The following is a 20,332-nucleotide window of genomic DNA, read 5'->3' on the forward strand; positions in this document are numbered from 1 at the left end:
ATTCCAAGGAGTAAAGATTATGTAGTTTAAGCATGATTGTTCGTAGTTAAAGTGATTAACTACCCGCCTGGCACTTAGTTAAGGGGTTTTATTCCCTCCCTAACTTCAGGGGAAAATTCCTACCTGGGGAAACCACCTTTCTCGGAGAAGTGACCTTGGTTAAAACACATAGCACCAAGAAGGTGAGCAAACATATTAAGAACAGTATGCTATATACGCCAGGTCCCTTGAAACATACGCTATGCAGATGTTTCTTCCCTGCAGCAACTGTGTCAAGCAGCAAGGATGGACCGGCTCCCGGCAAGATTTTCTTCTGATACTTCTCCCAGAGCATATCACAATAGATTGAATGCAGACGCAGATATGAGATTTCAAATGTCTTCTATTAAGTCAGATATTCAAGATATTTGCATAAATACACACCTCTTAATGTTTTATTTAGGAAAATCTAGGTTGTTTTTTTTTTTTCATAAAAATGTGTTATTTAAGTTAACATGGAATGGGTTTATCCTTGCTGTGTCCTCACATGAGTCTCTATAGAGGCACTAACCCATTCCTAAGGCCTCTGCCCTCAAGATCCAATCAGTTCCCAAAGGTCCCACCTCCTAATACCATTATGTTGGGGATTAGGTCTCCACAAATAAAATTTAGGGGACACAAACATTCAGTCTATGGCAGTACATTTATGTTTTCTCCTTTTCTTATACAAACACCCTGTACTCACTGATCCTGCACTTTGCTTTCTTAACAATATGTCTTCAGAATCGTTCCATATCAGGATATATAGACCTTCCTTATTCTTGTTATGGCTACATATTATCTTCTTCTAAGAATCTGCCACAATTTTAAAAATTAGGCCATATTGATGAATGTTTTATTCTTACAGACAAGGCCATGGTTAATAACTTTGTACCTATGTCATATCCCACATGTATGCGAAGGTCTTTAGGATAGTAATAGAAAAGCTGGTCAAAGATTTAATTGTGCCCCATCCAGTTTGGCTCAGTGGATAGAGCGTTGGTCTGCGGACTGAAGAGTCCCGGATTTGATCCCAGTTAAGGGCACATGCCCGGGTTGTGGGCTTGATCCCCAGTAGGGGGCATGCAGGAGGCAGCTGACCAATGATTCACTCTCATCATTGATGTTTCCATCTCTCCCTTCCTCTCTGAAATCAATTAAAAAAATAAAAAAAATCAATAAAAACGTTAAAACAAAAAGATTGAACTGCATTTGTAATTTTGATATATGTTGCGAAATGTATAAGCTTCTGCTTTTTTATCTTTTTTTTTTCTTCCCTTCCCCTAAACTCATGTTTTTTTTAGAAAAAAATAAGTTATCTGTTACAACTTTTCACAAATAACTACATCAATGTTGTATGTGAGTTGTGGTCAAGTGACTATAGCAGAGTTGAATGGTATGTACATAAACACACACCCTACATGTTTGGGGCAAAAATTGATTTTTAAAGAAAAATTTAAGCTATAAAATTTACTGTAATATATAAGCTATATTGTGGATTTTCCATAAATGTTCTATATCATGAATGTAATTTGGGAGAGTCATACATTTTTCTCATTTGTTTGGTATGTAGTTGAAATGATTTGGCAACTTCCGCCGGAGGCCCTGAGCAGCTGGCACTGACTGCACCAGTGGACACGAAGTCCCGGCATTTGTAAATTCTTACTTCACAGTGGCCAGTGGGGGAGATGGCGCTCGTCATTACAGAGACAAGACTCAGAGCCGGGTGGAGGTGGATTCCAGGCAAAGACTGTCACAGATAAGAAAGATCAGTTTTGGAGTTCTTGCGTAGACTCTGCAGGTAAGTGCTTGTGTTTCATAGGAGCTGGTGATTTGGTGAAGCACCTGAGTGTATGGGGATTGATTTTTAAAAAATCTTCACATTTTCAAGTAATTAAAATAAATGAAAGTCTTCAGTTACCTTCTCTCTGTTCCCACATAACAATTGCTATTTTTTGGTGGGAGGGGGTTATCTATTGATCTGTTGCTCCTTACAGGCTGTCCCATATCTTCCATTCTGTCTTCATATGTCAACTAAAATGTCAGCTCCTCGGAAAAAGCTCACAAAATTATTTTAGTTTGCCTTAAACTCAACAAAATTATTTCCCTTCATATTACAACAGCACTTTGTACTTTCTCCACCATCACATACATTATAATCCTATATAATAAAAGCCTAATATGCAAATTGTACGACCGGGAGTTCAACTGTTCTCTATGACATACGATGACCACCAGGGGGCAGGGTGGAACATGGCGGGCATCGAGGATGTGATGCTGGCAGCAGGTGGCAGTGGAAGCGCTGCCGGCTGTGATGGGCCCAATGAGAGCGGGACCATGGCGGGATGGTAGAGCAGGTGAGCGGGCGGTACCAGGCCAACGCGTGTGTGAGCGGGCGCCCAATCGCCCTGCTGATTGCCTCGCAGATGGTGACCAGCGGCAGCGGCAGGGGGCAGTGCCACTGCTCAGCTCCCAGGTGCTGAGGGAGCTGGGCAGGGTGCCATTCGGGGCTGTGGGGCTGCGAGGCTGAGGGCACTAGCTGGGGCTGCAAGGCTGGGGGCACGAGCTGGGGCCCGATTCCCGCAGGCCACCCCGAGGAACCCCACCCATACACAAATTCATGCACCAGGCCTCTAGTGTCTTATAATTGCCTATTTATTGACAATATCTGTTACATTTTACATCCTAAGGAGAATGGTAATGTGTCTTATTCAATGCTTTATTCCCAGAACCTAATACAGTGCCTGGAATATTTAGTAGGTACTCAATAAATATGTGTTGAAATAATGAATAAATAGAAGGACAAATTTAGCTGGAATACGAGCTCTGGGTATATGGAAATTTTAATTTAAAAGTCCCAAACCTCTAAGCAACTACTTTAAACAGCACTATTTTTAATATCATTTGAGTTACTGCTTCATATAAAATTTCTAATGATACAAATACACATTATATTTCCAATGTGGAAATATACTATGGCTTGATATCATATAGAATGCTATTTTCTCTACTTCTTTAGTGATATTAGTGCTAGTTACCTTATTGGCCATCAATGGCATCTTCAGCCTAAAGAAGAGGTAAATGGAATCTCCAAGGAGCAATATGATAAGTCACATAAGAAGGTAGCAGTCAATAAACTGTGAAAGCATGCTTTCGATGGCATTATTCAGCATGAAACTATTTTTCTACATTTTGAGCAAAATTAATTTATTTTCCTTGGTTTCCAAACTGCCTTAGTTCAACCAAAGAAAACAGAATCTCAAGATGTGGAGTACGTTATCATCTGTTGATTCTGAAAAAGCTTACTGTGTGTCCACTGACGATGAGCAAGGATCCAGTGAGGAGAAACTCACAAAAAGATAGAGCTCCAAAAATGTCCCCTGAGCTCCCTCCACCTCCTCACTTTTCTGTAAGGCCGGGTCCTGTTCATTTCCTTTGAGAAGACTTCTCTCCTCCCATTGCGGTCAGAATTCATTATTCCCTCTTCTGTGAACCCCTTTATTCCTGTGTCTTCTGCTAGAAAACGGGTTTCTTAGGGGCCCACATTGGGGTTTTCCAAGCCATCGCACACAGTCACTGAAGTAAGCCAGTGCTCCGTAGGTGTTTGTCAAATGCGTTAGTATCCCTGCAGTGACTTGCCCCTATTGCTGATAAGGTGTGTGATATAGAGAACTAAGGTATTCAGAACAGGCGGAAAGAGGAAGCTAGACAAACTCTTAAAAAATAAAGTTTTGGCAAGTACAAGAAGATTTAGATCAGCGGTTCTCAACCTGTGGGTCGTGACCCAACTACCCTTTCACAGGGGTCGCCTAAGACCATCCTGCATATCAGATATTTACATTACGATTCATAACAGTAGCAACATTACAGCTATGAAGTAGCAACAAAAATAATTTTATGGTTGGGTCACAACATGAGGAACTGCATTTAAAGGGCCAGAAGGTTGAGAACCACTGATTTAGATGAAGAAGATACAAATTATTTCAAGAATATCGTGACTTAGTGTAAAGCACTGGCAATAGGCCTGTTCAAATCTTGACATTACCATTTAGAAGTTTGTTAATGGGCAGATGACTTAACCTCTATAAACCTCAGTTTATTCATTTGTAAGATGGGGGTAATAAGAGCAGCTATTTGTGTTAGGCAAAATTATAAGTTCCTCTCAAAAGCCTCCCCCTAATTGCTTCTCCGACTGTGGGAGAGACCTGTGATGGGATTTTACCTTGGTGATTAGATTATGCTACAAGACAAAAGTGGAGGGATATTTCCAGATTTGATTAAGGTTCTAAATCATCTTCTCTGAGTTAATCATAAGGGAGGTGTGTTTTTTTTCTGGGTGAGCCTGCCCTAATCAGGTAAGTCCTTTAAAAGAGGTCAGTGTTTCTCTGAAGAGAGACACTCAAAGTGAGAGAGATTTTCCTGCTGGGCTTGCAGAAGCAAACTGCCATGTTGTGAGAAGCCTACGCTTAGGGTCATGTGGCAAGACCCACAGGGGCCTTTAAGAGATAATATAGGCAAACCCACCTGACAGCCAGCAAGAAAGAGAGACTTCAGTTCTATCACCACAAGGAGCAGAATTCTGCCAACAATCAGGTGAGCTTGGGAGAGGACTCAGAACCTCAGCTGAGACCTTAGCCCTGGCCAGCTCCTTGACTGCAGCCCTGTGGGACCCTGAGCTGAGGACCCAGTTTAGCTATGTCTGGTGGAGTCCTGACCCATAGAAATTGGGAGGAAATAAATGTGTGATGTTTTCAACGGCAACGTTTTTTTTTTGTTTTTTGTTTTTTTTTATATTTTATTGATTTTTTACAGAGAGGAAGGGAGAGGGATAGAGAATTAGAAACATCGATGAGAGAGAAACATCGATTAGCTGCCTCTTGCACACTCCCCACTGGGGATATGCCCGCAGCCAAGGTACATGCCCTTGACCGGAATCGAACCTGGGACCCTTCAGTCCGCAGGCCAACACTCTATCCACTGAACCAAACCAGTCAGGGCTCAACGGCAACGTTTATGATCATTTGTTATATAACAATAGAAAACAAATATACTAGATTATTAGGAAGATTTTTAGGCTATAAGAAAGTGACTCTGGCTAACGTTAGATTATTTTAAAGAAGGCAACATTTATTGGAACAAAATTTGGTACATCGAAGATTGAAAGAAAAGATAAATGCCCAGGCCTTGGGGATAACAGGCACCAGGGAATCTTTCAGGGATTTGGGAGCGTGCACTTTGAAATAATCTACCTACAACCACCATACCCTTGTCACATGGCCCATGAACCAGATACTCCTGGCAGAGTCTAATTGCCTCACTTCCATCACACACCCATTTTTTGATGTCAGGAAGCTTTAGAATTGAGAGGCTCCCAAGACTACATAGAATGAGGCTGGGAGCTCCTTAAAGGGAAAGCATGGCACTGCAAATGAATGAAGAGAAAGGAATTTGGGGGCAGTCACAAACAAGAGATCCACCTTGCTACCTCATAGGGTTGTTAAGAAGACCTGAGATAATACAAATGAAGTGTTTAGCACAATTCTTAGCACACAGTGATCACAATGTAAATTTTAACTATAATTATTAAGCACCACGGGGCCCAGATCTCATCTAGAGAGTAAAGACTCCTCCTGAAAATGAAAAGAAAAATCCCATCCTGATGAGGAAAAATTTTTCCTTGCACTCAGGAAGGCGGCTTACGTGCCTGTTGCTACCTAGATTATTTATAATTAAAGGTTCGTCAGAGGATAGAAAGTTATAAATTCCTAAGTGCTGTTGGTGCTGATTATTGCCATGTACTGAAAACCAAACCAGCTATGAGACAGACTCTTCCAAAGTCCAGCAGGTCAGGTCACAGAGGATGCCAGAAGTGGCTATACCTCTTCTCCCAAAACTCTTAATGGGTGGCTCACAGCTCTGGTTGTAAATATTCAGATGTGTCCAAGCCATCCATCCATGTTTAAATCACAGCTTTAAATGTAAAATTTTAGGAAATTAAAGCAGATATGAGATGATAGCCACATTTACTAAAAATCATAAATAGAGTCTCAAACAGCTAGAGTACCAGGTATTGAATGATGGAGTTGTATTTTTGAACTGGGGCTTTCCTTTGATTTTGTTGGGGTTTTTTTGTTTTGTTTTGTTTTGTTTTGTTGGCAGTGGTGGTGGAGAATGCTATTGGTCAGTCAGTACACCCACTCGGATGAGGTGGTCATTTCCGGCCCAGAACATCACTGATGGCTGAATTTAACTTCCATTATATTCTGTTCTACTCCACAAGTATTTATTGAGCTCCCATTATGTGCAATGAACTGTATTAAGTGCTATGATAGATAGAAATAAATGAATAGATAAGACAGAGCTCCTGACCTTAGGGTATTTTATTAGCTCTATACAGAGACAAACGTTTACAAGGACCACACACTCTATAGGGCAAGATATGACAAGTGCTAACAGAGGTACAGAGGCAGAAGAAGGCTTTAAATTTCCAGTGTAATCACCTGAGTTTTCCATGTAGCGATAGAACTGAAGCTTTTCTTTTCAGTGGGACAGGCAGCACTTTATTTATCGGGTTGTGTATTCCCAGGGCCTAGCATAGTCCCTGGTATTTAATATATGTAACAAAAAGTGAGTTAGAAAAAAATTTAAATTATGCTAAAATATACATAAAATTGGCCATTTTAATCATTCTTAAGTGTACAGCTCAGTGACATTTAGTGAATTGACATTGTTGCAAAACCATTACCACCATCATCTCCAGAACTTTTTGCATCTTGCAAAACTGAAACTCTTCACCAATTTAACAATAACTCCCCCATTTATCTCTCCCCGCAGTTCCTGGCAACCACTATTCTGCTTCTGTCTCCGTGAATTTGATTACATGCATCATATAAGTGGAGTCTTACAGTATTTGTGATTGGCTTATTTCACTCACCATGTCTTCAAGGCCTATCCATGTTATAGCAGGTATCAGAATCTTCTTCCTTTCATAAGGCAGAGCAATATTTTGTTGTATGAATATCCCACATTTTGTTTATCCATTCATCAGTTGCTGTTTCCACCTTTTGGCTTTTGTGAATACGCAGCTATACCATGGGTGTACAAATATCTGTTGTAGTGAGTTAGAAATTTCGACAGGTCAAGGGGGTGGAGAGAGGCATCTCAAGCTTAGGCAATGGCACGAACAAAAGCAAAGATGGAGAACAATGCCCTGGGCTTGCTTAGTTGGTATGGATTACAGTGGCTGAGGATGGGAAGATCAATCTGTTCTAGTCCTATACCAAGGACACTAAGGACACTAAGTTACATATCAAGGAGATAAACTTTTCCTAAAGTTAGGAGAAACCATTCAGGGATTTGGCAGTAGCATTACCAACTCTATACCTGAGAAAAAATGATGCTGGCAAGGATAGTTATAAATAGAAGGTAATAATCCCAGCAGGAGGCAGTATATGGCAATGGCTGAGGAAGAAGTAAAAGAGGAGGTGGGAATAAAGGAGAAATATTATAGAGGAACAATCAGTAGGACCCTGTCGACCAACTGGCTGTGTGTGGCAGGAAGAGGAAGTTGTAGTTAAATCAGTGACTGAGAGCACGGATGACATTATACACTGAGATGAAGAGTGCAGAGGAAGGAGCAGGCAAAAACAATCGTCACTATTTTTCAAGCTCTTATGTGTTAAGTACCTTCCAGGCATTTTCCTATTTAATCTTGATAAGGGCCTAGAGAAGCAGGGGTTACCGTACATGGGAGGAAATTCAGTTAGATTAAGTTACTAATATCTATTTAAGTGGTAGAAATGGAATTCCAACCCAGGTCCAACCCCAAAGTTCAAACTTCTTTTTTTTTAAATCACCACACTACTTCATTACCTTTAAACACATGGGATAACCCATGTGGATTCATCTCTCAACAACTTGGAAATGTAAGTCTGAAGCTCTGTAGAATGCTCATGAACAAAATAGTTCAGCAGTTCTTTACACAAAGATGAGTTCAAATGATGGTGAGGGAGTCCATGAGTTCACTCAAGTCATCTAAAGGCAGAAGAGAAAGAAGGTCAGAACTTAATTCCAGAAACACTTAAATTTATCAGGGGATAGGAGAAAGTGGGAGTAGGTCTGAGAGACAATAGAATAACCACAACAGTGGATGGACAAAGAAGTTGCATGAGAAGACAGTTTCAAGGAAGGAGTTAGTCAATACTCAAATGCTTCTAGAATCTTAAATAGGATGTGGACTGTGGTCACCAGATTTGGCATTTATAACGTCACTGGAGACTATACAGAGAGGAAAGCATATATAGCAATGTCCGTAGAATGAAAAATGAATAGAATGTAGGGAAATGAAAAAAGTAAATGTAAACTACTTGTTCAGGAAGTTGGGCACCAACAGAAAGGAGAAATTATGGTACAGTATTTGAAAAGGTGTAGAATTGACCTTTTTTTTTAGGACTGGGAAGATATGAGCATGTTTTGGGAGAATAATGAAAATTCATGGAGGAATAGAGAAAGTATGTGATTGAGAGCACATTTAAAGGGACAGCTTGTCAAAGAAGTAGGGATATTTGCCCCTGTAGATAGGAGAGGAAAAGAGAGAGATTTGGCAGAGTAAGGAGAGGGTTGAAGGAGCTTGTATTGGGAGAGAGGAAACCTAAGTGGGTATGGCCTTGAGATTAGTAAAGCTGGTTGGGCTGTGGAAGAGAAGGAGTCAACTAGAGGGAAATTAATAGATTATTCAGTTTACTGTGGCCTCCTCTGAGTTAGGGTTGTTTTAATCTGTAGTAAAGCCAATCATTTGGATGAGTCTAAAACATTTTCAGGCTTTCCTGAAATTCCAGATACTTGATTGAATTTGGGTATTTCCCAAATTTCTTTTTTCCTTTTATAGCTAGATTGCTCTTGACTGATTTCATCAATGGTATACTGATTTTAACCTGTTTCATTCTTTGCTATCTGTGAATTTTAAGGAGACACATGCAGAAACTCTCAACATACAATACAAGGGAAGAACTACTTTCTCAAAGCCTTTCGTAGGAAATGATTGGGAAACTGCTGAGATATAGGAAAATGTTTCAATACTGAATGTTAAAATTTTACTCTTTAGAGACCAAATCCATTGAGAAACTTCAGTTCGAAAACCTTTCTATTGATCATAGTTTCTGAAATAGAACCAAGTGAAAGGCATAGCTAGTATAATTTAAAAGTAACAGATCATCTTCTCAAACACTGACATTACTTGCAACATTCCACATGAACAAAGTAACATTCCAGATTTCTTTTATGTATAGTTACACTTACTGTATTTATGTGCCAAAATCTATTCCAGATATAGCTATTGATGATCGGAACCATGCCTCAGTTACCTCCCTGATGAAAGTTAATGTAGGAATGTTATAACAAACATTTAGTTAACAACTGAGAAGGGCTTTGAAGATGTAAAAGTGTAATATATATGCTAAAAAAAGATAATATATTCTGGCCCAGCCAGTGTGGCACAATGGTTGAGCATCAGACCATGCACTGAGAGGTCGCCGATTTGATTCCCAGACAGGGCACATGCCCAGGTTACAGGCTTGATCCCCAGCAGGGGGTGTGCAGGGGCAGCGGATTGATTATCAATGTTTCTCTCTCTCTCTCTCTCTAAAAAAAAAAATCAATAAAAATATATTTTTTTAAAAAAAGATAATCTATTCTGGACAGCAGGCTTCTTTAAAATAGGGTCTATGAATTCCATTAGCACTCTCTGTTTACATATTTTTAGGAGGATGTGGCCCATGAGTATGCCTGTGACGCAACACCTGTGACCTAGTAACCAGCTGGGAAGAAGGCAAGTAAAAGAGCAGATGCAATAATTCACATACTAATATTCCCTTAAGTCATTCAAAAATATTTATTGCATACTTAACCACATGTGGGTACAATTCTCGGTGCTAGGAATCGTGCAGGGAGCAAAACGGGCAAAAATCCCGGCTCACATGGTAACATTTATTGGTTAATAGCCATGTGGCCAGGATTAGTCTTGCATTAATCCATTAAATCCTCATAACAACCCCAGAAGCTAGGTACTGTTAATATCCCCACTTTACAGATGTACAAACTGAGGTAAGACAGATTCCGCAATTTGGCCAAGATCACATGTTTGAAATTAGTGGTGTTGGGATTAGATTCTTAGTGTCTGGTCTGCATGCTCCACTAATGAGAAGAAAGAGACTGGGCAATGGATGACTAAATTGGCTCTGACTTAGTTCCCTTTAATTTTGTAAGGCTACAAAGAACAAGTCATACACACTGCTGTTGCTTGGTGTCTTTTATCCACTTAATTAAAAAAAAAAAAGACTAATTTCCATAGGGATGGAGAGTCATTATGGGGATACTGGTGAAGTCAGAAGTTCTAGTTGTGCAGGTAGTCTTCATGGTGACCACGAATGGCCAGGCCTTTCCAAGACTAGAATAGGAAGTCATGCAGAGCCCAGTGCAGCTCTGGCACCTTTACCTTTATCTTTATCTGGCTGGCTAACTTCTTCTCTGTTCTACCTTGTGATGTCTACTTGTGCAGTTTCTAATGCCTAATAGCTAATGAACTCTACCTTTTCCTCTCTGTGTGTCATTTGGTTTTTGTAATGCCTAGCAACTAACTTTATCCCCCACTATTGCCAGTTCCTATGGCCAAGCATGAGAGTATGACTGGTCCATTTCATCATTTTTATTTATATGGGGAAGCATTCCCTGCTGATTCATAGGTCACCCCTTGCTGTTTGATTCAGTCCTTGGATTAAATGACCATTCCTGGACCAATCACCTGTGGCCAGGTTAAATGGAAAGAACATTCTAGAACCAGGCTCTAAGGATGTCATTTATTTAGCTACAACGCCTCTGGATTTAGGCTTTAAATGAATAAGTCTTGCCCGGCTGGCATGGCTCAGTGGTTGATCATTGACCTATGAACCAGGATGTTGCTGGTTCAATTCCCAGTCAGGACACATGCCTAGGTTGTGGGCTTGATCCCCAGAGTGGGGCTTGCAGGAGGCAGCCAATCAATGATTTTCCCCTCATTATTGATGTTTCTATCTCTCTCTCTCTTTCTCTCTGAAATCAATAAAAATATTTTTTTAAAAAAAATGAATAAGTCTTTTATGGAAAATTATAAATTGTCTTTTTCATTTAATTTAGGAGTTGGTTTATGGTCTCATATTATTCCACTCTTTTGAATATGTCTGTCATATTTCTAACTTTACCTTTGCACCTAAACAAAATGATAACAAATATTCACATCTACCCAGAAGCTCTTTATATATTAACTAGAAGCCCAGTGCACGAATTTGTGCACATTGAAAAGAAATTAATTAGAAGAAATATTTTAGAGGCCAGGGAGGGACTGCGGGAGGTTGGCTCCAGGGCATGTCCAGCCCGTCTTGCCCAGTCCCAATTAACCAGACCCCAGCAGCAAGCTAACCTACCTGGTGGAGAATCTGCCCCCTGGTGGTCAGTGCACATCATAGCAATTGGCTGACTGATGGGTCGGACACTTAGCATATTAGGCTTTTATATATAGAGAATTTCCTGAAGATGTTGACAGCGTGGTACACATCATAATCCTTTCCTTATCTGATGAATAATGCACCCCTCTCCTTCCACCCTCCGCATTTTAATTACATTCACTATCACAAGCTCTGTGCTAAGATTCTATACAGATGTGTCACCAAAATATAACCAGGATTCAAATGCGGGTACCTATATGAACATTTCTGTGTTACCTAGAATACTAACAAAGAAAATCCAACTCAGCTTTTATCATATTAATTATATGACTCTTAGCTAAACCAGTGTCAATGTCATTTTTACACTTGGAAAACCATGGAGTGCACAATTATGTAGACTGAAAAAAATCAAGGAATTGACTCATACTTAAAAGTAAGGTATACTTTAAAAGGGCGATTTCAAGTATTGTTCATTTAGAAAATTCTATGGAAAGATTCAAGTTTACCTGAAGACATGTGACCACTAGCACACATTACAGCGTGGGGGACTGGGGTGAGGAAAGCAGCTTGCGGCTATGGAGCAGATCAGAACTAACTAGCCATTAGGGAATGGAACCCATGACCTACATCTCATTAGTACCAGGTTTAAGCCAACTGAATGAGCTATAAACGGGTAACATTTTGATACCTAGCAGATGGATGGATTTTCACTCCTTATTTAAAATTCCTTCCTTGATTCCATATTATTTGTACTAAACTGTGATAGCGTCTGTCCGTTATGTGGGAAGGGTGGGAAGAGACATGGCTTTCAAAGAGATCTCAGAAATCAATTACCCTGTTTTCTTAGCCTAATTCATGAGAGAATTGAAGCCCTGCAATGTGGGGTGACCTTCTTAATGTTCCCAGTGGGTGGTGGCAGAACTGGATTAGAAAGCAAATTTCTTGGACTTCACTCCTGGGCACTTTCAGTTTGTGAGGGGCTGGCTCCTGGAAGAGGTCATCCTTGAATTAATGCAGAACCAGCTTAGTGTTAGGAAAAGGGAGTTTGGGTTTCTTAATGGAAGTTCACACAGAGCGGAGGTTTCAGGATGGAGCACCCCGTGAGAGAGGTTTCAAATAATCTTCATCTGGGAGGCGATGAGACACCTCAAAAGGTTTCCGAAGACTGAGAGCAGCCATTCGTTTCAAACATCTCCATGTAAATTGATTCTGGCTTCAGAATATTTAGGAATGGAGTAACCTGATGTCATTTTGAGGGGAATAGTTTGGGTGTAAATAAGAAAACACAAAAGAAAGTGAGTTAGAACCTTCCCTGGGATATCCAGGAAGTTACAGAGCTGGCCTGAAGGGTGGATTTGGTATGTAGGGAAGATAGGGTGGAGCAGGGTGGGATGAGAAGAGGGGAGAATAGTGAGATTAACTGATACCAGAAAGAAGGGCTGTATAATGAATTATTGACCAGTGACTGAACGGTGGGAGGGTGAAGGAACAGCAAAGAAGTTTCTGTTGTATGTTACCATTTAGGAAACCGATGGAGAAAGGTCCTGTGACTAGTGACAGCTCGTATGAAGAATACCAGTGTTGTCTGAATTCTGATGCTGCCTTCTGCCTCTGTCTCAGGTGGTGGCACCAAAGAATTCTTTGTAGAAAAAATTGTTAGCAGCTTTAAAGTCATTATTCTTACACATGAATACCTTCAAAATATTTGCTATGCTGAACCATATCTTGGGAACAACTGAGATGAAATCTTTGAGGTTTTTCTGATGATCTCTGGAGGAGAAAGACAATGTATTACAGAGAGCCTCAATTCATCCTCATTTTTTGTCAGTGAACTTCAATAAGTACACAGGTCCAAGGCAAGCCTTGTTCTCCAAATCCTTGGACTTTTACTCAGGCTTTCTTTATGGGATCAACTTTCCAGAGGAAGGTGGAACCATATACCCTGGACATTTGTCCTTCAAATCAGCTTAGCTATGACTTTTTCTAGAAAACGTACCTGGTTGGCATAGGTGCCCCTTGATTGTACTTGCTCTGCATTACCCCTAGGACAACATTTACACTACTGGAGGCAAGGCCCAGCTTACTAGACAGTCTCTCTTCCCAGACAAAATTCCTTCTGGCCTAGTTTTCATCTTCTGTTGTTCCCCAGCATCTTGCAGAGTGCTTAGGACAAGGTGTGCTGCTAATGTAAGTTTCCAGGCTGTTGAAGCAACATCTCTGAAAATATATGTGAAATAGACGTATCCAAAGATTATCTACAGAGAATGGATCTGAAATGGATTTTCAGGAAGAGGAATTTCTTTGGGGGCAAGGTCTTAGTTTGCACAGGCTTTCTTTCCTCCTCCTGTAGTCTGCCTTTGGCCATTTCAGTGCTTATTATTATTCAAGGGTCAGGGAGAAAAGAAGAGAAGCTGAAATTTAGATTAATTATGCTCTTTGAGAGCAGCTCTGAAGAAGGTTGGATGTGGTGGGTGAAATCAATAGTTACCTGGCGGTATGAGATTATCTATGGCTGTCCCTCATCCAGCCTTCCCCACTCGACACCCCTAAACCAATGGTTTCCCAAGATAGGAACATATTTTATAAACTTATTTCAGCTTCACAGCATTTGTTCCTTTGTTCTTTGGTACATGTCAAGCTGTATGTCTTGAGTTTTGATTTAGAGAATTCAGTCACTACATCAACAGAAGAAAGAGTCGGGTGGTCTGCTTCTCTAGGTAATTTCATGGTCCTAAGGAAAGAATTTAACAGTTTATTTTCTGAAACTGGTTCAAGGAACACTCCTTAAGTGAAAAAATTCAATCAAGAATAGTAATATCACTTACATTTTGGAGAAGGATTTTTAATACAGAATTTCCATCTGTGATACATATAAGTCCTAGGCCTCAGGCAGCAATTTCAGAAAAGGGCTCCTTTACCCTTTATTAGATACAAAATAAATAGTCCACTTGGAAGGGGGTGGGGCCTTTGCCTTACTTTCTTACTCCTGCGAAATGTAAGAGTGGGTCCCGCCTTTCCTGAAATCACGGGCTACTGAGTTTCTTGGTCAGCAGTCTCGGTTACGGACATTAAAGTGGCTATCACAACTTCAATTACTTGAATTATTTTTGTAACTACTTATACTTCGTGAAAAAGGAGAACGATGAGCTGCCCAAAAGGAAGCCTGTCGTCAATAAGGGGAAAGCGGTCAATACCGAAACACAATACTCTCGCTTGATCTAGTTTTGACGCCTCAACAAAGACAGGTTTTGCTTTTTAGGACCGCTCAGCCATCTTGACTGAATACATTAAGAGGTAGTCCTCGACCTGCTTATTGCCAAGGTACTTCAACACCGATTTCTAAGTTGATGTACGAATCCCAGCATATTTTACAGCAGAGGCCTCAAGCTGTCAATAGAGATCAACACTTAAGAAACGGAAAGAACAGGCATTTTACACGCGCACTTCAGTATGCATTCTTCCAGTCCCGAGGGGGCGGGGGGGGGGGGGGGTAGGTTCCTACTGCGTAAAAGCTTAAAACTTTATTTCCTATTTTTCGTGACCTGTAGCATGCATTTAGCCTTTGGGGGAATGTTTGGATAGGACCAAGGCCCACTCTTTAATGGCTGAGTGCATACATCTAACAGTACGTGGTGGATTCACTGCTCTGAGAATTGCCTTTTTCAAAAAGTAAAGTGCAAAATAGACAAAGAAATCTATCATCTTAGCCGTCTTTCATATTTGTTTTGACTGCTCTGGAACCAGCTCGGAGCCGGGGACGGGGCTATGGAAAAGATGCACCTGAAACAGTATCTGCGGGCGGCTGCCTTCGCCAAGCGGCTTGATTGCTGCTTTCCAGCGGCGAAGGCGCAGCAGCAGCCACAGCGAAGCCAGCGCGAGCCTCCCCGGCAGCCGCGGCGGCGGCGGCACCGGCACCAGCGCAGTTTCCCCTCTCCCCAGCCTGACTCCACGCGCACATGCGCACTGCGCCCGCAGCCCTGGACCATTTGTCAGGACTACTCGTGAGACGGAGAAAAAAAAAAGAGAAATTTTGGGGGTAAGAAGCGGCGGATCGGATCTAATCTCTAATTAATCTGAAGATTTGCCTGTGCGAAAGACATGCATTTATTTTTCTGGGTGAGGATGAAAGTTCAGAGACCTACAGAGAGAAGGAAGCGCACCCTCGTCTTGTGAAACAGACCAGGGGAGGGGAAAGGACAGAAGGGGTTTCTCCCCCACTTCTCTGCGCCTCTGGGAAAGAGGAGAAAACTTAATCCTGGGGAAAAAAGTGGGCGAGTGACGCGGGAACGGCTGGCAGGGGAGTCTCTGGGCATCTCACTCCGAAGTAGTGAGTGCGAGTGTGAAAGAGGAACAAAAGAGAGAGAAAAGAGAAAGGAAAAAATGGGGGGAGGAGAGACTTGTATTTTTTTCTTTGCGCGCACACGGGGAAGGGTGTGTGGGGCCGTGCGGAAGGGAGCCGGGGCGAGGCGGCCGCGTCGGGCTCTCGCCGGCGCGCAGGCGGCGGGATGCGTGTGGGCCCCCTCCCCTGCGCCCCCCGAGCTTGTCACTTGGGTCGCTTTCATGACACCCGGCGCGGGGTGGGGGAGCGCGGCGGCGCCGGGGCTCCGCCGGGGTGCGTGCCCGAGTGGGCGCCGCGGAGCCGCAGCCCGGGCAGCGAGCGCGGCCGCCGAGGGAGGCGGGGGGCGCCGGCGGGGGGCGCGGGGGCGGCCGGGGCCGCGGATCGGTGCGGCGGGAGGCGCGATCCCCGCGCGCCGCCCCTGCGGCCCCCTCCGCCCGTGTGGCCTTTGTGCCGGGCGCGCACCGGCGGGCGAGCGAGCGAGCGAGCGCGAGAAGTACAAGTACGGGAGACCGAGGCAGTGGGAAAAGAGGCCGCGCCACTTTCTGCCGCCCGGGCTGCGGGGAACGGACTGGTTGAATGTGCCGGCGCGCCCGCCCGGCGGGTGCCGTGTGTGTGCGCGGCGCGGAGGCCTCCCCGACTCCCACCGCGCACACGCACACTCACACGCACGCACACACTCGCGGACCCGCGGCGGGGCTCGGCGGCCGAGAGTTTGCCTTTTCTCCTCGCCGCCTCCCCCTTCCCGACCGACTGTGTGAGAATTTCATATAGATCAGCTCCAATTTCCGCCATTTTGGGAAAGTTGCACAAAAATAAACCCTCCGGTTTATTTCTGCCCGAGGCAGGAAAGTGCTTCGGGAAGCGAGGCGGCGCGGGCCCGGCGCGGCCGTCCGCGCGGGGGAGGGTGCGGGCCGCGGGGCCGGGCCGGGAGCCCGCGCCGTCGCGGCGATCGCCCCGCGCCGCTGCAGCGCCGGGCCGGGTGCGGGCGCGGGCGTGTGTCGGGCGGCGGCGGCGGCGGCGGCAGCGGCAGCGGCGGTAGCGGCGGCGGCGGCGGCAGCGGGCGGTATGGGGGCCGGCGCTGGGCTGCTTTTCCTGCAACTTGTTTACGTCGTCCTTATCCTGGGGAGGCAAAACGGGGTCCGAGGCGGGGCCGCCGCCCGCCCTGCGCCGCGTGCGTGTGCCTTTCCGGAATAATGGGTTTTGCACACTCGCGTCCTGGGCCCGGCGGGCCGTCCTCGCGCCGCGGCGGCCGGGCGGGGGGAAGTAGAGGCCGGCGGGGGTGGGGATCGGGAAGCGCAGGAGCCGGGGCATCCGCCGCGCGCCCGGCGAGCGGGCGAGGGGGGCGAGGGAGGCAAACTTGCGAGTCCGAGAGGCCGGGTGGCAGGGGACGGGGGCACGGGCGGGGGCAGGGCGCAACTTTGGTGCCGGTGGCAAAAACTTTAATTACCTTCAGGGAAAAGGGGCCTGATCATCTGCCCCCACCTCCACCCTTTCTGGTCGCAGCACGCCCTTTGCGCGACCGTGAGAGAAAGTTTAAAAGCGGGCGGTTTCCTCCCCGCCTCGCCCGCGCAGGGTGGGGGGACCCGTTCGTGCGTCTGCGCTCGGAGGAAGGTGGGGGTGACGAGCCGCCCTCCGGGGTCGCGCAGACCCCGGCTCCCACCCCACCCTTCCACGGGGGGGACGGAGGTAAGCGTCGCTTCGGTTCCCCTCCCTCCCCACCGCTTCCTTTTCCTCCCCCTCCCCGCCGATTTTTTGAGGGGACCCAAAAAACGGAGTCTCTTTCCTTATGCAACTTCCTCGGGCGCTGAGAGCTCGGCCCTTCCCCCTCCCTGCATCCCTCGGCCGGCTCCTTAACCACCTCGCGCCTACCGCCAGAAAAATGCATTAGAGATCAAAGTGCACAGAAACAAAAATAGATTTTTTAATTGTTCTGAGTTTAAGTTAAGGGAAACATGAGAAATAAGAATGGGAGGGGGGTGGCGGGGAGAGGAGAGCCGCCGGGGCGAGTGCGTCGAATTTGAATTTCGGTTTTTAGAGCATTGTTTGTAATACGTTATTGGTTTGGGGAGCCCGAGAGTCTCCGTACTGGCTAGCTCGATCGCGTGGATTTTTGCGCAAGTTTTTAGAAAAACACTGACTCGCATAGAGAGCATTTCTCCGGAAAGTTTCAAGTGCAGCAAAATAGCGAACGAGCAAAACTGGCCAAGGGGAGACCTCTAGTGGTTAAGCGCATCTCTAAGTTCCGAAGGCCGAGAGCAAAGTTTGGCCTTTACTTGTAGCTACGTAGTCCCTTCAGACGTGGAAGTAATTAGAGGACCTGAGCGAGCAGCCAGATGTTGAGTGAAAGGATGCTGATCAGAAATAGAGAGTTCAGTAAATCCGAGAGCAAATGAGTTCCACCCTGTAACTTCATCCCTCATTATTTGTATGGGAAATAACACTTGGCTTTTATTCTGGGATTTGAGCTTCATTACTCCCTGGATTAGAAATAATTTGTTCTCCTATCTATCGTTGTGTACACATTTGACCAACTTTTAACCAGGAGACACAGCGGATAGTTTCATCTTGAATGTTAACAAAAATACCAATCTGTGTTTAAAAGTTTGAAACAATGAATAAAGACCCTTGGTTTAAATTTGCCTTTTATATGCACTGATCATTTCTAGTCTCTAATAAATATAATTGAAGGCTGGTATTTAGTATCCTAACCATACAGTTTTATGTAGTCGTAAAATAAGTAGTACCAAGAGTATAATTTTGTTTCACTGGATAAGACATTTCTGGATGCTTTGCATAATGTTATTTAAACACTCAAATATGTGGACAAATCTACTTACACAATATCTATTCTTTTGCCAATGTAGTATGTTCAGTAAAGCAACTTTAATTTTAAAGATAAAAGCAATGAGAGAAATAAAGTTGAGTCAAATAATCCCTTTAACCTTCACCCTTTTTCATACAATGGGAGGGACCTTAATGGGGGAATTTAGGATAAGGGAATGATCTGAATGATAAAATCCATCTCACCTCATCCAGGACTAGTTTATTTTAACATTCTGAGTGGTATTGTGTGATATTATGCAGTAGGTCAGTGATTCAAACTTTAAACTTTTAGATTGTGGATGGTGGATTTCAAGGCTTCTTTTTTATGACAGTGCTTTGATTTTTTACTTTTTCTCTCTTTGAATCAATGCTAGACTTTCCAGAGAAGTCTTGCGGGTGGACAGCAATCGTAAAGACCACCAGATAGTTATTTCTTCGCCGCCACTAGGTAAGATTTGCTTGTTGAAACAAATTGCTTGATATATTTACAAATGTGAAAGACTGCATTTGGAAATCAGGAAGAAGGAGCACGTGGGGACAAGGTTGGCAGAAAAACCATCATTTTATGGGGGCTGCTTTGAATGCATGAAAGTCTTGGCACTGTGATTGAAGCTGGAATAAAACATTGGGAAAAGTTATGAGATTGTCTTGAATAATCTTTGGACTGGCTCTCTTACCAGGTTCTTTTTTATTGAATTTATTGGGGGGACATCTATATCTATATAAAAGCCTAATATGCAAAGTGTCCCCTTGGGTGTTTGACCCACCAGGAGTTCGATCACTCCCTATGACGTGTGCTGACCACCAGGGGGTGGCGTGGAACTAAGGAAGGCCCCGCCTGGCAGCCAGCAGCTGCTAGGGACTCTACCTGTACACGGATTTCGTGCACTGGGCCTCTAGTTGGTTAATAAAATTATACAGATATGAGGTGGACAATTCTATATCATCTGTATATTATATTATATATTCATCATCCCAAGGCAAGTCTCCTTCCATCACCATTTATGTCCCTTATGCCCTCTTCTTGCTCCCCCATGCCCCCTTTCTTTCCAGTAATCACCATACTGTTGTCTGTGTTTATGAGTTTTTGTGTGTGCATGTTTTTTGTGGGTGTTTTGCAGCTTAATCCTTTCACCTTTTTCACCCAGCCCTGTAACCCGCCTCCCCCCCTTTTTTTAAATTAAATCTTTATTGTTCAAATTATTACAGTTGTTCCTCTTTTTTCCCCCCATAGCTCCCCTCCACCCAGTTCCCACCCCACCCTCTGCCCTTACCCCCCCCCCACTGTCCTCATCCATAGGTGTACGATTTTGTCCCCCCTTCCCCTTGACAGCTGTCACTCTGTTCTTTCTCTATGAGTTCTTAACAGATTCCTTTTTTTTTGTAATACTCATGCAAGGATATGTAGATATGTCTATTGATTTTAGAGAGAGGAAGGGAGAGAGAGAGAAACATCAATTGGTAGCCTTCTGCACACACCCTGACCGGGGATGGAACCCACAAGCTAGGTATGTGCCCTGACTGGAAATTGAACCCACAACCTTTTGGTATATGGGATGACACTCCCAACCAATTGGCCAGGGCTCTTAACAGATTCTTTTTTTTTTTTTTAAATATATTTTTATTGATTTCAGAGAGGGAGAGGGAGAGAGAGAAACATCGATTGGAGAGAAAC

General features: G+C 43.9%; 1 protein-coding gene across 8 annotated transcripts in view; it reads left to right on the plus strand.

Moving 5' to 3' along the window:
* Positions 1 to 15,467: 15,467 nt before the first annotated feature.
* The window catches only part of L3MBTL3 (L3MBTL histone methyl-lysine binding protein 3), a 91,144-nt gene continuing 86,279 nt past the window's right edge, over positions 15,468 to 20,332 (plus strand). For 4 of the 8 annotated variants that reach the window (XM_070417663.1, XM_070417669.1, XM_070417670.1 and 1 more), the window contains exons 1-2: positions 15,472 to 15,531; positions 19,032 to 19,105. The gene's annotated coding sequence lies outside the window, so the exon portion shown is untranslated. Of the gene's footprint in view, positions 15,612 to 16,987; positions 17,006 to 17,434; positions 17,521 to 19,031; positions 19,106 to 20,332 lie in introns of those variants that run through there. The other 4 variants (XM_070417665.1, XM_070417666.1, XM_070417664.1 and 1 more) reach the window with 4 other exon arrangements.

The sequence above is a fragment of the Myotis yumanensis genome, unplaced genomic scaffold (assembly GCF_028538775.1).
Source record: "Myotis yumanensis isolate MYYU_CA2020_CCGP unplaced genomic scaffold, mMyoYum1.0.hap1 SCAF_6, whole genome shotgun sequence".
Taxonomy (NCBI): domain Eukaryota; kingdom Metazoa; phylum Chordata; class Mammalia; order Chiroptera; family Vespertilionidae; genus Myotis; species Myotis yumanensis.